This window comes from Sceloporus undulatus, chromosome 1, assembly GCF_019175285.1.
Source record: "Sceloporus undulatus isolate JIND9_A2432 ecotype Alabama chromosome 1, SceUnd_v1.1, whole genome shotgun sequence".
NCBI lineage: Eukaryota > Metazoa > Chordata > Lepidosauria > Squamata > Phrynosomatidae > Sceloporus > Sceloporus undulatus.
This window is the reverse complement of record NC_056522.1, coordinates 350,800,897-350,817,007: the sequence shown is the minus strand read 5'-3', so window position 1 is coordinate 350,817,007 and position 16,111 is coordinate 350,800,897. Positions and strand designations below refer to the sequence as shown.

Here is a 16,111-nt window from a genome sequence, read left to right as displayed (position 1 = left end):
CTGGGAGACTAGGGTTGAAATCTCTGCTCAGCCATGGAAATCCACAGAGTGGCCTTAGACAAGTCACATTTTCTCAGCTTCCAAGGAAGGCCTCCACTGAACAAATCTTGCCAAGAAAAGCCTGGGATTTGATCATCCTAAACTGCAGTTGACTTGAATGAACCTAGCAACAAGTGGACAACAGGGAAGAAAGGACTGTCAGCTTAACTTATCTTGGGAGATTCTGGGGAGCAGCTGCCAAGAAGGCCCTCTCTTGTGTTCCCGCTAGCTGTATATGACATCACAGGTGCCCTTTTTAGGTAGGGAATTGTTCTTTGTAAGAAGCAAGCAAAAAATGTTTGCCATATTTAATCTTCACCCCATCACAGCAACAGAAGCTGTTTTCACCATCTTCCCAAGTTAAGTTTTATGGGAATGCATGGGAAGTTAAGCGCCTGGGAACGATTCTTTTCTGTTTAACTAACGCACAACCCTTGTATTATTCAATCGATGGGCATTCTCAAGTTTGGGCATTTACATCTCTGTCTGTCTGCTGCTGCCTCTCTACCTCTCCGTGTATCTACCTATCTATCTGCCTATCTATCTGTCTGGTACATTTGATAATACCGGGGTGGGGGGTGTTGCAAAATGAAAGCAGTCAGAGACAAAAGGAGAATGAAGATGAATGTTAGTGTTCCCCTGGGGTTCATGGCTGAAGGAATTAACACAGCTTGGCACTCTACCCTAGCTGTGTTTGTTTCCATGGCAACAGCTACGTACATGTTTCAGACTATCTACAGTGACACAGTTGCAGAAATAGTAGCTTGCAGGTTTCTGATATCGCATCAGTGGGCAAAGCAGCACATACACTGTCTTAAGTAAGTGTAAAAGAATTTTACCAATCTAAATTCAAATGTCTTTTGAAATGGATTTTTGTACCAGCTTGTCGTAAGGAAGCCTTGCGGCTTTGGACCTGGCATTCTGCTCGGCCCCCGGAGCGCCACGGTCAAAGTTGAAAGTTGCAGGGGGCCATTCAAGGAGTCTGCATTGATTTGGGCACAATGATGAAATGGGACTGAATGCCGCTGCATGTAGATGAGGGCAAAAGCTTTTGAATGGAATTGTTTAAGAAGCGTGTGGTCACAGCAAGATGGTGTGGGACATTTTGGTCTGTCTTCTGCTTCTTTGCTTCCCTTCCTCTCTTTCCTTTATTTCCTTTGAATGGTATAGACAGAGATTGCATATTTGTCTTAGCACGCTAGAAGGTTGACTACTACTGAATCTTGCAAGATTTTAGATTTAATTGTCGCTGTTAATGGAGGGAGTTTAAGTTGGAGAGCTTTTTGCAGATTCGAACGACTTAGTTGCATCTCCGGACCACTGGCTTGATTTGGGAAGACTTGGTGTTCCATTGTCTTCTTGGACTGCTTTTGTAAATAGCAGATTTCTTGTCATCCGACCCTGATTTGTCTTTGGCATCTTGCTGTTACTTTCTGTCTGTGTGTGTGTGTGCGCGCACCTGCATCAAGAATATGACAACAGTGAGAATGTAGATTACGTGAAGAATAGAACTGTTGCAATATTTATAGCAACAAATGCATGCTCAGAGAGGACAGGATACTTCTCTGCTAATTGTGTATGAGGGAGAAGAAAATGCACAAATGGATACAAAGAGAAGCTTACATTTGAGCTCCATGGATTCTAGCTGTTAGGTTGAATCTTATGAAATGCAGAGTTTTAATGAGTGATTCTTGGGGTGAGAGAATATGCTGAACCTGTTGTTCAGATTCCTAGCCATTTTTATGTTTTCAGAGGCAGCTAAGTAAAAGGCACAACCTGGTCTCTCTATGCTTTCCCCACTTCCCTTCCCCTGCAAACTGCTTCATTCACAGGAGTCCCCAAAGTCCGGTTGTTTCCCCAGTTCCTATCTTCTTTCAATGCCCTCCACACAGAGCACAACCTGGACTGTTCCTTTGCTTAGAATATGAATGGTAGCAAGCCCAAACAAATGTGAAAATTTAAAAATGCAGGTATGCACTACAACAGTTGGAATTGCCTAAATGTGATTGTCAGCTTTCATTCACATGCTTTGGGGAAAGTGGGGAAATACATATTTCCAAGAGTTCACAAAATGGATCTGAAATTATGTGTAACTATATATGAATTCTGAGTAAATTCACTAATTTGGGACATTCACTATAACATTAGAATTCATCCACATTTCCTGTGATTTTTCTTGTTTTAAAGAAGACCACTACTTTGATAACCGGTGTAATTGGGAGAGCTGAGTACAGGTAGTCAGTTTCAGAGTGTAAGATCCTCCTGAACTCCTACTTGGCATCTAATATATTACACATTCCACTGTCAGATTCATTTGTAGAGAAGTATCTTTTGTCTAGATTACCTGTTGCATAGCTGGTGCCATTGATTTAGTCATGCACATTCAATGTGTGGCTCTTCCACCATTGTGGTTGGCACCAATATCTGGAAAAGTTAGGCAACTACCTGGATGGAGTCACACTTCCCCTGAAGGACTCTGTCTGCTGTCTGGGGGTGCTCCTTGACTTGTCACTTCAGCTGACAGTTCAGGTGGATGCGATAGTCAGGAGCACCTGTTATCAGCTTCGGCTGAAATGTCAGCTGCGCCCCTTCCTGGAACTGGGAGACCTTACAACAGTAGTACATGCGCTGGTAACATCTTGATTGGACTTCTGTAATGTGCTCTACATGGGACTACCCTCATGCCAAGTTCAGAAATTCTAACTGGTACAAAACATGGCAGCCAGACTGATAATGGATACTTCTCGTAATGATCATATAACACCAGTTTTGAAGTCCCTCCACTGGTTGCCAATTAGTGTTGGTGATTACTTTTAAAACCCTTCATGGCTTGGGATCAGAATACTTAAGGGAACGCCTTCTTCTGTACTGCCCGTCCCGCACATTAAGGTCCTCTGGGAAAAATCTACTTCAGCCTAAAAAATCCAGGCTGACGTCAATTACCCAGAGGGCCTTCTCCATCGCTGCTCTGAAGCTATGCAATAACTTGCCAGAGGAGATCCATCACATTTCCACCCTTACGGCCTTTAAGAAGGCCCTTAAGGTGGATCTCTTCCAGCAGGCCTTTCCAACTTAGCTTCCCCTCCCTGAATATGAATACATACATGTGACCGTTAATTGTGCTTCACTCTGTCCGTCAAATTTCCCCCCAATTTTGGCCATTTGTATTTTAATGTTTTATATTGTTTATTAATATTGTTGTTTTAGCACTGGGATGGGCGGTTAGAAAAGGGATTATTTTGAATCTGTTTGCATTTTTAATTGTATTTTTTATTGCTGTAACCCGCCCAGATTTCCTGTGATTGAGCGGGATATTATTATTATTATTATTATTATTATTATTATTATTATTACCTAGTGAGTACTTCTATGACCATCTCAACCATAGCAGTAAACCAAACAACTACCAGGGCTGTCAAAATTTCTTTAGAACCAATCACAGATTTGAGGACCTCCGAGCCATTGCAAGCATTTCAGAGGAGATTTTACCAACTCATCTCATCAGCTGAGTGTCCCCGTGGCTGTGGAAAGCCCTGTAAAGTGGGCCTGCAGCCACAGGCAACCCCCATGGGGGGGGGGGAACTGGCCGGGTGTCCCCCCCCCCCCCCATTCTGGGGTTTCATTGGTGCATTCTGCACCCCCTGCACCCCCTCGGTAACACTACTGGTTTGTGTGTGTGTGTGTAAGATTAATATTTGACAAGAACAGCACAAACACTGCAAGGAATTAATAACACTGAGTTTGAGGTAGACTTTAACAAGGGAATGAGAGGTCTCTGCCTTCAGTGAGGAGATATTCCTGGTTCCTTGTTTGAGGACTGGAAGACCTCAAACTTTATTTCCCCAAACAAACTGCAAGGGTCTTAAGATCTACAGGGAAAGTTTTTCTCTCAGTCCCTCCATCATCACAGGCTCGCTTGGTGAGGATATCTTCTCAGTGGTTGTTCACATGTTTATCTTCAGCAGTGGATATTTCTGTTAGTGGAATATGCTGCTTCATAGTGCGATGGAGGGGCTGTACAGACCGGCTGCAAGTGCCGGCTTGGGGGCGACATGGGGGTGTGGCGTTTGGGAAATGCATGCCTCAATGCCTCCCCCAAGCCATCATCACACTGCTCACCTGACCACATGGTGGGTGGTGTTATGGCAATCCTTTGATGTGGTGTTCACATGCTGCACACCAAAATGAGTGCAGAAAAGTGCTGCCACGGCAGCAAGGGCACCCCTTTTCTGGAGCATTTTGCCACTTCTTTTTGGCCTGGAAAAATGACGGATCAGGGCCACAGCATGTGGTTGCCCCGGCCCCAATCCAGCATTCAAAGAGGCAGTGGCAAACCGCTCCTTTGGGGTGGTCTGTTTCACCCTGGAGTCTCCTTCTTTGGAGGTTTTTAAACAGAGACTGCATGGCCATATGTCGAGAGTGCCTTGATTGTATATTCCTGTATTGCAGGGGTTGGACCAGTTGACCCTAGTAGTCTTTTCCAACTTTGTTATTCTATGAGTCTATGATTCTAAGATGTATCAATGGAATTTGACGCTAGAAAAATTGACGCTAGAAAAACAGTGTTTCAAACTCATGTTAGGAATGTAATGGTTGTTGTTTTTTAATCGCATGTGGTGGACATGTAAGTGGGCCAAGAAATTCTGGAATCAAATATATTGTATATGACACACTATTTTGAAAGTTAACTTTCCAATGAAACTGGAATTGTACATATTGTGGAAGATCACATGGAGATGGAATGTGGAATATTATTTTGATATGCAATTATAGCAGCCAGACTATTGTATGCACAGAAGCAGAAAAATCCAACGACACCAACATGTGAATAATGGTTGTTGAAAATATCAGACTTATTTATTTAGAACTTTGATCAGAGAAAAATTATTGCAACTTTTGTAAAGGACTGGAAACCTTTCATTAGTGTTTTTTTTTTTCAGACTAAAGTGAATAACAGGTCAGCTTTGGGTTTTGATAATTAGCAGATGAGGGTAAGCAATAGAAGTACGTAAATGGTAATGATATTTGAAGAAACTACCCTATTCAGTTATGTATAATTGTCATAAGTAAGGTTGGAAGTTGTATGTATTTTTTTCTCTATCTTAATAACATTTCTTGCTATTTTTTTTCTTTCATTCTTTGTGTGTTAATTATTATTGTATTTGGAAATTCTTAATAAAAATATATAAATAAATGAAAAGGTCTTTGCCTGTTGGCAGAAAGGAAACAAATAGGGCACAAATTAAACCTCCTGGGAGCAACTTGGGAGCAGCTGCCCAGAAGTCTCTCTTCTGTGTCCTCACTGAACACAATGTAATGGTGGTGGGATGGAGAAAAAGCCCTCTCCTGAATATCTTAAAACTAAGGGTGCTTATAGGGGAGATATGGACTGAGATTTTATATAATAGACTAGTTATGAATTTGCCCCCCCCCCCCGGCAAACCTACTTTAATGACAAGCTGCTGCATCTAGCCATGAACATTGGCATCACTAGGGTTGGTGTCACCTGGCGTGGTAACTCATGGTGTCACCATCACCCCAGTTGATCTTCTCCCATACCACACCATACAGAATCCTTAGTAATGTTTTTTGTACAGTCGGCCCTTCTTATATACTGATTTTTATACCCAGATTCAAGCATCCACGGTTTGAAAATGTTAAAAAAAAAGTATAAATTTCAAATATCAAACCTTGATTTTCCAATTTTTATAAGGGACACCATTTTGCTATGTCATTATTTTTAATAGGGACTTGAGCATCCATGGATTTTGTTATCATACACACAACCTAAATGTATTTACACATACGTAGTTTCATGTGGTTAAAGTAAACATTTGGTAAAATGTGATGCTTTAAAAAAAAATTAAAAAGAGCAAATTAAACAATGAACAAATTTATTAAAACATCAAATTAAATTTTAAAAATTAAAAAGCTGGCGCTTCTCCTTTCTCCTCCCACTGAGCCTCACTCCACTCACATAATCTCTTCAGAATTTTAAAAAGACACAGGTGAATGCCACACCCCATTTCTGCCCAAAAGCAGATGTTTGAGGAGCAGTGGTGCCAGCCCACCTTGGGGTGTCACCTGGTGCGGTCCACACCCCCTGCACCCCTCTAATGATGGCACTGGCTATGGAAGTTCTACTAAATGTAGAATTGAAGTATTAGTGCAGGGGTAGGCAACCTGCGGCCCGCGGGCCAGATGCAGCCCGGCAAGGCCTTGGGACCAGCCCCCCCCCCGGTCCTGCCGCTGATTGCCGCCGGAGCCTTTGGCCTCTCGTGTGAGGGCGTGGGGCCTTTGGCCTATCAGGAGGAGGCGGGCAAGGGGGGGCAAGCGGCAGGCAAGGGGGGCAAGCAGCAGGAAAGGGGAGCAATTGTCTATAGAAGATTTCCGAAACATGCATTTATATTAACATTTTTTTAAAAATCAGCAAATTTTTTGTGTGTCTTCCATTTTTTTTAAAAAAAAAGTGTCCTCCATTTGAAAATTTTGTCCTACATTTGTCCAGGTTTATTTATTTATTTATTTTTTAAAAAAATATTTATTTATTTGCTTCGGCCCCCCCAGTTGTCTGAGGGACAGCAACCCGGCCCTTGGCTCAAAAAGGTTGCCTACCCTGTATTAGTGTTTTATTGATCGTATTTTGTATTATTGTATCATTTTTACTGATGTAATCCCACCTTGATCCTTGGGAGAGGCGGGAAATATAAATAAACTTTTATTAACTTTTAACTTATTATTATTATTATTAATACATGCATACTTCTGGCGATTGGGGTATGGCAGGATAAAGCAGGATGGTGTTTCTAGCTCCCTTCCACCTGTGATCTGCAGTGCAATGAGGAGTTGCAACTGGGCTCCTGCTTCTGATTGTCACACCACAGATTGCTGACAGGAGGAGCTGTAATAATCATACTGCATTGCCCTGATTGCCAGTAGAACAAGCCTCTGTTGCTTGGTGTGGCTGCTGGATATTAAGGTAGACTTCGAGGTGATCATAAATATGAATACCAAGCAGTTACAAATGCATAAGTCTTTCTAACACATTTGTAAATGATCAACAGGATGGCAGTCATTGTTTTTCAGATAGTCTGGACCCAAACTACATAGGACTTTAAAGGTCGTGGCACTTTGATTTGTATTTTGATTAGAAAATGGATTTAGATTATATTGTTGTCCTTTCTGTGTAAGCTGTTGTGGATACCTATTGGAGGAAAAAAGAATTATATATAAATACCAAATAGTAATGATATCCCATGTGTGCATCATTAAGAAACAAATAAGACATGCTTTACATTTCAGAAATATTGTTTTTTATGCTGTTTTATAAAACATAAAGTTTCATATGTTTGTTTGGGTTTTTTTTTTGTGAAACATAAACCATGCTTAATGTTTCAAAAATATCCTTATGCATTTTCCCAAATTATATCGATAGAGGCTTGGATCCAGGATTGGCCTTCTATTGACAGGAGAGCTCCCCATAGGGAATATTCTTCTGTTTTATTTAGAGTAATCCCCCACCTCACCATATACAACGACTTGTCTCCTTCTGCAAGGTTCCTCTTTGCGTGGTAGAGGAGGTACTTTTTCCTAGAAAACAATGAACAGGGAATTTATTTTCATCTGCCCAGTGACACATGCCTAAATTTGGATCCAGTCCAGGATACAACAAAACTGCAATTTCTTTAATCTATCTGCAGCCCTAATAATTCAAAGGATGTAAACAATAATCCTTATCACAGAATTCAACTTTATTACTTTTTCAGAAGTAGTGTACTCGAGTTGCTTCTTTGAGGGTAGGGGTGTTTCCAGATGTCTTGAACAGAATACAGCCCAGTACTGTTCCTCCGAAGAGGTGGGAAATTTAGCTGGCAAATCTCCTGTTCAAAGACAAAGGCCATGGTGGAGTCATTGCCTGAGGGTTCTGGCAGAGAGATGCTTTTACATCCTGGCAATGGGTGGGTACAGCACTTGGCAGGCAGGTGGCAGTAAAGAGGAAGCAGTGTAGGTCAATGAGTGCTGGCAGGCTGGCAAAATATCAAGCTCCTGGACCAAATGCAAAGCTAAGTGTAAGAAGAAGAAATCCCAGAGTATTGCTTCGGTGGTGATCAGAAGCTTACTGAGGTTGGCATTCTGCTCTAGGATTAGCTCTGTAATTCTGAACCATGGTCTGCAACAGAGTTGGTGAGTCTCCCCGTAAAGTGACAATGTGATGGGTAAGGGAAGTTAAAAAGTTGTGCGAGGGTTTCTGAAGAGGGATATTTACTAGTATCAACATATAGAAGTGAAGAAACATTCCTGAAGCCAGGTGACAGGGGTAATGTAATTCTTTTACAGATTCTTTTCCTTCTCCATTAGTGGAGTTCTAGAAGGAAAACCTTGAGGTTTTTTGGTGTATTTGATCTACTCTGCCAATGATGAAACTCCCATTTCTGGATCTAGAATTTTGGCAACTGGTGGAAGTGTATGGCTCCATTCTCTGCTTGTGATTTCAGTTCCGCAGATCAAGTAGGCATTAAGAACTGTGCAACTGGGATCCAGCCAGGGATCTAGGATCATATCTATAGCACTATGATTCCACTTTTACCTGTCATGGTTCCACCCTACAGAATCTTGGGTTTTGCGGTTTAAGGGCACATAGGAATCTCACCCAGAGAGCCCAAGTGCCTCCCCAAAGGATTCTACAGAATACAGCTGTGCCAGTTAAAGTGGAATCATAACTGTGTAGTGTGAAAAGGCAGAATTTGCTCCATGCTATCCAGGGGCTCTGGAATGAGGGGGGGGGGAACTAAACCCTCCCAGACTGGACTAAGAGGGGCTAATCCTCACCTACAAATGATCAGGAAGATTGAACCACCAAGAGTCCCCTCATAAATTACCAATTAAAAATGGTTGGATGTCTGGCATGGGAGGCCCTACTGGTGGCTATTATACCACCGCCGGCAAAGCTCACAATTTCATTAGGGTACGCAAGCCTCTCCCCCGTGACAAGGGGGTGTCAATGGAGAGTGTTTCCTATGTACACTTATCTGAAAATAACCTACACTGAACACACAGAGAGAATTTCTAAGTACCTATTGTGTTTATTTGAGTCTTCATATTGAAGTTTGATTGAATGATAGTGAATGGGAGAAATGCTTCCTAACCCCCCCCCCCCCCCAGTTAGCCTGGTCACTGCTCATGTGAAGCTGAGGGATTCTGGGAGCTGCCTCTATTTACTTACTTACTTACTTATTATCCCATTCCCCCCCGAGCATTGGATTCAACATGATGTAGCATTGCTTGGCTTTGATAGCTAAGGGTGGGGAGAAGTGAGACAAACCAGAGCAAGAGGGGTGGGTAGGATAAGATGTACCTGCCTGCCTTCTTCATTCTCCCCACTTCCCATTGAAGAAGTGGTCTGCCACCATCAGGAGCAGCACTGGAAGGAGACTCCCAGCTTCTGACTTGGAAGAAAGTGGGTTCTGGCACATGTACTACTTGCTGCAGGTAGCTGGCAAATCGTTTTGTTCATTCTCTCACTCACTGGCTGCTCTGCAGCAGTGTTGTGTGTGTACATGTGGGTGCGCAGGCACCTGCTGTTCCTGTACCTTGCCACCCAAGGCAACTGCCTCACCAAGCCTCATGGAAGGGCTAGCCCTGCTGCAAACGATTAGGTAAACATGAATTCTGAAGGAGAAGCATCCATTATAAGGGAATGAACATGACAAAAATGTGCCAGGATCTGAATCATCTGGTGTATTGCTAACTATTCTAGTGTAAATCACCTGTCAGCTACATATCCAAATATTTATATGCTTTGACTAGTATCAGACTTCAAATACTACTGTAATCATGATGTGTGTGTGTGTGTGTGTGTGTAGTAGACAGTCTGATTGTCTTTCCCTGTTGTACGATTTTTTCACACAGGGAAAATCAGGGGTTTAAACAGATATTATCCCATGAAAATGCACAATCATGAATTACACACACACACACACACACACACACACACACACACATATAATGAATACATGAATTATTTATTGCTGGTTATTACCTAGTTATTGCTGGGATAAGTCCTCTTTAATTGCGATGTGTGAGAAAATCTTCAGTGTGATTGCACGATTTTCACAGGATAATGTCTGTTTAAACCCCCACTTTCCCCTTATTTTCCCCCGTGTGATAAAGTCCATAGTTAGAAAAAGAATATAATTCACATAGCTTTCAAAAGACATCAAAATACAAAGCAAGCAGGCATGAAGCAAACTTAATGAAGCAAACCCATATTAATTTCAAATGATCTAGGTGCAACTATGTTTTTCCTTTATTTGCAGAATATGGTTTGGTTGACCAATGTGTGTCATCTGGATCCCCTGGGATAGTCTACCATGGACCTAATATTCAACATGGTGTGTCAGCAGTACAGACTACAGAGTGCCCACTCCTGTGGCCTACATCTAGTTTTCACAAAAACAGAGTTCCACTCACACCACAGACATTCCCTTGCTCCCCTCCTCATGAGCTTTCATGTTCCCCCATCAGCTCCAGAGGATACCCCAAACTTTCAGAATAGGTTGGGAGGTACACAGGGAGCTGCTGGAAGAGGAGTATTGCATTTTGTCTGCCATTTCTGTTTTGCTGGCAGATGCACAATAGTGGATTCAGTCTAGTTACAGGGATTTACTGCTAACCACTATGCAGTAAAACATAGAATGTAGAGATCAGAAGTGCTGAAACAAAGCTTATGGTGTCCAGAATACCATCCGGATATGCACCTCTTATGCTGCAACCTGAAGGGAAGGCTTGCAAAAAAACCCAAATCTTTTTCTTGGAGAATTACTGCCTTTCATTAACTATGCAACAGCAAAAAGACTCTACTAAACAGGGATATTTTGTATAATTAAATTATTGCAAGGTTATAAAGATGTATATATCTTATAAAGATGTATATATGGAACTAAAACAAGCAAAAAGATTAAAACATAATCAAATGTAAACACATATTGTCTGAATCTTGGACCGGCATTTGAAAATGAGAATTAAATAAAGCAAGCACTGCAATGTCCAAATATCATTGGGGTAAAATTTGGAAGGGTGTGCTGGAGGCAGAATAATAGTACATCATCATTATTCTCCCACACTGGTGATTCAAAATCCATTGTGCCAGTGGTTGCAAACATTTAGCCTTGTCTGTCAAGGATCCTCCAAACATCTGCCATATAACTGCTTGCAAGATTCTAATCCTAACTAATATTCACAAGTATAGCTAGCATACAGTGGTACCTCGGGATACGAAATACCCAGGTTACAGAATTCGGGATACGAAAAAATCCCATAGGGAATTATGTTTTCGGGTTACGAATGTTTTTTCGGGTTACGAAAAAACTTTTGGTGCTTTTTTCGGCTTTTTCGCACGGAATCGCGGCTTTTCCCCATTAGCGCCTATGGCAATTGGCTTACGAAGGCTTTTCGGGTTACGAAAGCGGCCGCATTACGAATTAATTTCGTAACCCGAGGGCACCACGTATAGCTAATTTGGAGTAGATAGAAGGTAGAACACTAAAGATGGATTTCTGGGTAGATGATGCAATGGATCGGCATGTTTGGAACTTCCAGTTATCAATCTTAGTAAGAAAACATTTTTCTCCATCTCATTTAGACTGCTGAAATGAAGAAAACTTGGGGTAAGAAGGTGTAGAGTGAAAGGATTGTGAACTCAGTTTCCTGGTACACATTCTTATGGCCAGAAAACGCCATGAGCTGAGATTGTAAGCTGTAGTTTTTTTTTGCTCCAGCCATTTGGTGGATCTTGAGATTTAGACCAGGGGTAGGCAACCTTTTGAGCCGGGGGCCGGGTTGCTGTCCTCAGACAATGGGGGGCCGAAGCCGGGGGTGGAACTTCCACCCTCCAGGGGCGAGGCCGCCTGCCGGGGTGGAGCAGCAGGCCTGGGGCTGGAAGGGCCCTGGGCGGAGCCCGCGGAGGCGGCAGGCCGCTTCCACGGGCTCCCTTTCGGCCCGTCCGGCCCAGGCCTCACTCCCGGAGGAGGGAGGCCTGGGGCTGGACGGGCCGAAAGGGAGCCGTGGAAGTCTTCCTCCTCCTCCCTCCCGGGCGGTGCACTCCAGGAAAGAGGAGCCCGTCCCCTTTGGCCATCTGGCCAATGGCTGGCTGGCCAAAGGGGACGAGCTCCTCCGTCCTAGCCCCGCCGCGGGCGGCGCGGTGGCGGTGGCACGCCCAGGAGGAGGGGAGGAGGTGTGGCGTTTTTGCAGGTGGTGGCGGTGGCAGCAGCAGCGGCAGAACCAGCCAGGTCCGCCGCTGCTGCTGCCACCGCCACCACCTCCAAAAAGCCGCCCACCTCCTCCACCTCCTCCTGAGGCGTGCCCACCACCATCGCGCCGCCTCCGGCTGGGGCTGGTCCTGCCGCCTCCGTGGGCCGCATCCGGCCCGTGGGCCTGGGGTTGCCGACCCCTGTTCTAGACGTTCAGTTTTGATTTTAGGGTAGATGTAGGGAGTTTGGAGTCTGTGCCTATCCTGGGCTGAACCATGGCCAGTCAGAACCATGGTTAGTTCACTATGGGGCTGATTCCAGAGTCATAGTAGATACATGGTGGATAACCCAGTTCAACAAGCTTGAGATGTTTCTTCAGCAATGGCATGGTGTTAGCTCTGGGAGCCCCATATCATTCAAATAGGAGGAGAAGTGCCATGATATGGGTGCTTCTTAATAGCCAACCCAGATAACCTATCCAGAATTGTCACTGGTACTGTTAGTTGTTATGCATTTGGAGGTGCTGAGAGTGTCAAGAGAATCAAGAGAGGCCTGAAATCCAACTGAAATGGACCTATATAACCAATTTCATTCAAATGTCTCTGGAATTGGTGGGCAATAGCCTCTGTGAGCACCTTGCCCATAAAGGAGATGTTGGCAATTGGACTGTAGCTGTTGGCATCTTCCAAGTCTAGGCAGGGCTTCTTCATGAGTGGCCTATTTATCCTCATTTTTAAAAAAGACCAATTCCAACCCTTGTAAATTTAGGCGGGTTATAGACCGCCGCTTTGAGGCGGTCTGCCACCGCCGCCATTTGCTCCGTAAGGGAGCCGTCACAGCCACACCGCTCGGCTCCCTTACAGAGCAAAAAAGAAGCTCCAAAATGGGGGCGCATTCGCGACGTCACAGGCGCCGCGACACGTTCGGATGCACAGCGTCCGATACGTAAAGATGGCGCCGGCCGTGTGGAACGGCCGGCGCCATATTGTACGGACAGAGTCCGTATTAGACCCAGGGGCGTCTAGAAGAGATGCCCCTTTTTTAAAATGGGACGTCCTGCGGACGTCCCAAGTGCCAGTTTGTAACCGGCCTTAGAGACTAGCCTGTGGCCTTAATACAGTTATGTATGTCTAGTACCAACCCTTATCTTGAGGAGGAATTTACAATCTCCTTGTCCAAATTGGACATTCCCCACTCTATTTGAGATAATAAGGCAAGAAGGGCAAAGATCAGACACAGAGGTGATTGACTAAACTTGGCCATGTCCTTGACTCTCAGCAAGTGAAAGTCATCAAATATAAAGACAAGTCAGTGCTCGGAATACTTCTATGAAAGTGCTTCCATTAACACTGGAACGTTCACTGCATAAAAAGGAAGATAAACCACAGAGGTTTATTTTTTTTTGAGACACTTGTCTGTCATTAGGTATTTTGTCACTGAAGAACCCCAAAGTTCTCTGGAACATGGTTTGAAAGCCAAATCCTTAAGTCAAACTGATTCATGACAGTTGACTTCCCACACTCTTGCATGTTTTTTTTTCCTCTTCATCTGAGCCACTTGGAAATCTTTTGTAAAAGTTAATTCTTGTCCCAATGGTACTTTTGCTGTGATAGCTTCTTCTTGGCTTACACCTATCTCCTTCTGTGGCATATTAAGTGAGATGATGCATTCAGAGGTTTCAGTAAAGAGGAGCATGCATCAATGTAAGGACTTTGTATTATTTTAAAAACATATTCCAGAACATACTTTTCTTAGAATGTAGGATGGCTCTTTGGGTGATTTCTCTGTTTGCAAATACTGTAAGAAATTTCATTGGAATGGCTTGTTCCTGATCCCATGAATTGTGGCTGAGATCCTGAATCACTTACATTTATTGAGCTTCCAAAGTATAGCCATGCTAAACTCTTGCAACAAAAACAACAAGATGCTGTGGTTGTTGTCCCCCCCCCCCCATTATACAATGAATTTTTGTGAACTATATTATAGATGACTTGAGGACTATTATATCCATTGTAGATTATCATGGATGATAGAATAAACAGCAAATAATACAAAGAGTCCTGTGGCACTTGAAGGCTAACAAAGTTGTTATAGCATGGCTTTTCATGACCTTAACCCATGTCATCAGCTGCATCAAATTTTATCAAGAGTGTGGGCATGTGTGTATTACACATGGTTGTGGGCAGGAGTATGCAGCATGAATTAATTCCATAAGCAAGGACTTTGACTGGCATGCTGTACTTCTGGTTTTTATCTTTTGCTTTTTTAAAAACATACATTTAAAGTATGCAGAAATGAAACGACACACTGAACAAACTTTTTCTCCCTTAACTCTCTTTTTGGCAATCATTCAGGAGAAGCAATGGAAAGCAGAAAGAAAAGAGTAGATGGGTGTCTGTTGAAATTATTATTATTAATATTGTTATTATTTTATTTATTTATATCCTGCCTTTCTCCACTTAAAGGGACTCAAGGCAGCTAACAACATTTTAAAACAATACAGATTAAAACGCTACCAAAGTTAAATGAAAGTATAAAATACACTACTAAATAATCATTTATAAAAACAATTAAAAATACTAAAATGCATTAAAAACATTTTTTTTAAAAAAAACTACCTACAGACCCTTTAAAAACTTCGAAACCAGTACTACACAGCATTGAGAGCCCAACCTCAAAAGTGTGTAAAGTCCTGGTGGCACAAAAATGTTATAACCTGCTGCTGGAAGGAGAGTGAGGATGGGGCCAGCTTGGTCTCTCTGGAGAGAGAGTTCCAAAATCTGAGCACAGACACTGAGAAGGCCCTGTCCTGTGTTTCAACCAGATGAGCCCAAATGATCTTAAAACCCTAATGGGCTCTGACAGGGGATACAGTCCTTCAAATAGCCATATAGGGCTTTATAGATCAAAATCAGCACTTTGAATTCTTCTTGGCCAGAACCCAGTATGGGTGTTGCAACAATTGAGTAAAAGACATGTATCATTAGGGCATCATTAGGGGTGCAGGGGAGACAGACTGCACCAGGTGACATGCCAGGAGAGGGGTGACACCCAGTCGCACCTCCTCCTGCTGGGGGTGCAAGAAGGAACAAGCATGCCTCTCCAGGCTTTGCCACAGCCACAGTTCCCTCCTTAGAAGGAGACCATCATAGCTGTAAAGAAGGGTGAGTATGCCCTTTTGGTTGCCACTGCTACCCCCACTAGCCCCCCTGTCAGCCCCCCACACCAGGTAACACCCAGGGAGGGGACATCATTGGGTGCCTCCTCACAATGCCTTTGTGTCAGGATCAGCGGACTCAGTTCCCAATAACCAAGATAACATCTTTGTAAACAAAAGGTTTTATTCTAGGAACTGAGACAGATGTTCCTCTGTCCAGGATTTGTGTTGGAACTGAAAAGTTTCAACTATGGATCATACTTAAGAGTTCCCATCATCCAGCCTTTGATCTGGATCAAAGTGACCTTTCATGTTTCCCTTTTCCTTTCCTGCATTATCATTCAATTGCAAGGAAGGAGAGCATCCCTGGTTTACAGCCCCAATCCGCTTGCAGGAACAACAGAGTCATAAAACCACAAATCTCTCTCACTTCCAGCCATTTGCCCCCTCCTGTTGTTCCCAAGCTTGGCTTTCCACAGGATTTCTATTCCCCTCTCCATAAATCAGCCTCTATCGTAACATTTATATCACAATCTCATCTTACCATCATACCATAATTATATCATATCATCATGGCAGAACCATACATATGGATCTGACACTTTGTGAGTCCTCATATTATTATTATTATTATTATTATTATTATTATTATTATTATTATTATTAT

General features: G+C 43.1%; 1 protein-coding gene across 1 annotated transcript in view; it reads left to right on the top strand.

Annotated features, from left to right (window-relative positions):
* Positions 1 to 838: 838 nt before the first annotated feature.
* Positions 839 to 16,111, top strand: part of FOXN3 (forkhead box N3) — a 264,746-nt gene continuing 249,473 nt past the window's right edge. Inside the window, exon 1 of the mRNA XM_042445714.1 lies at positions 839 to 857. The gene's annotated coding sequence lies outside the window, so the exon portion shown is untranslated. The remainder of the gene's footprint in view (positions 858 to 16,111) is intronic.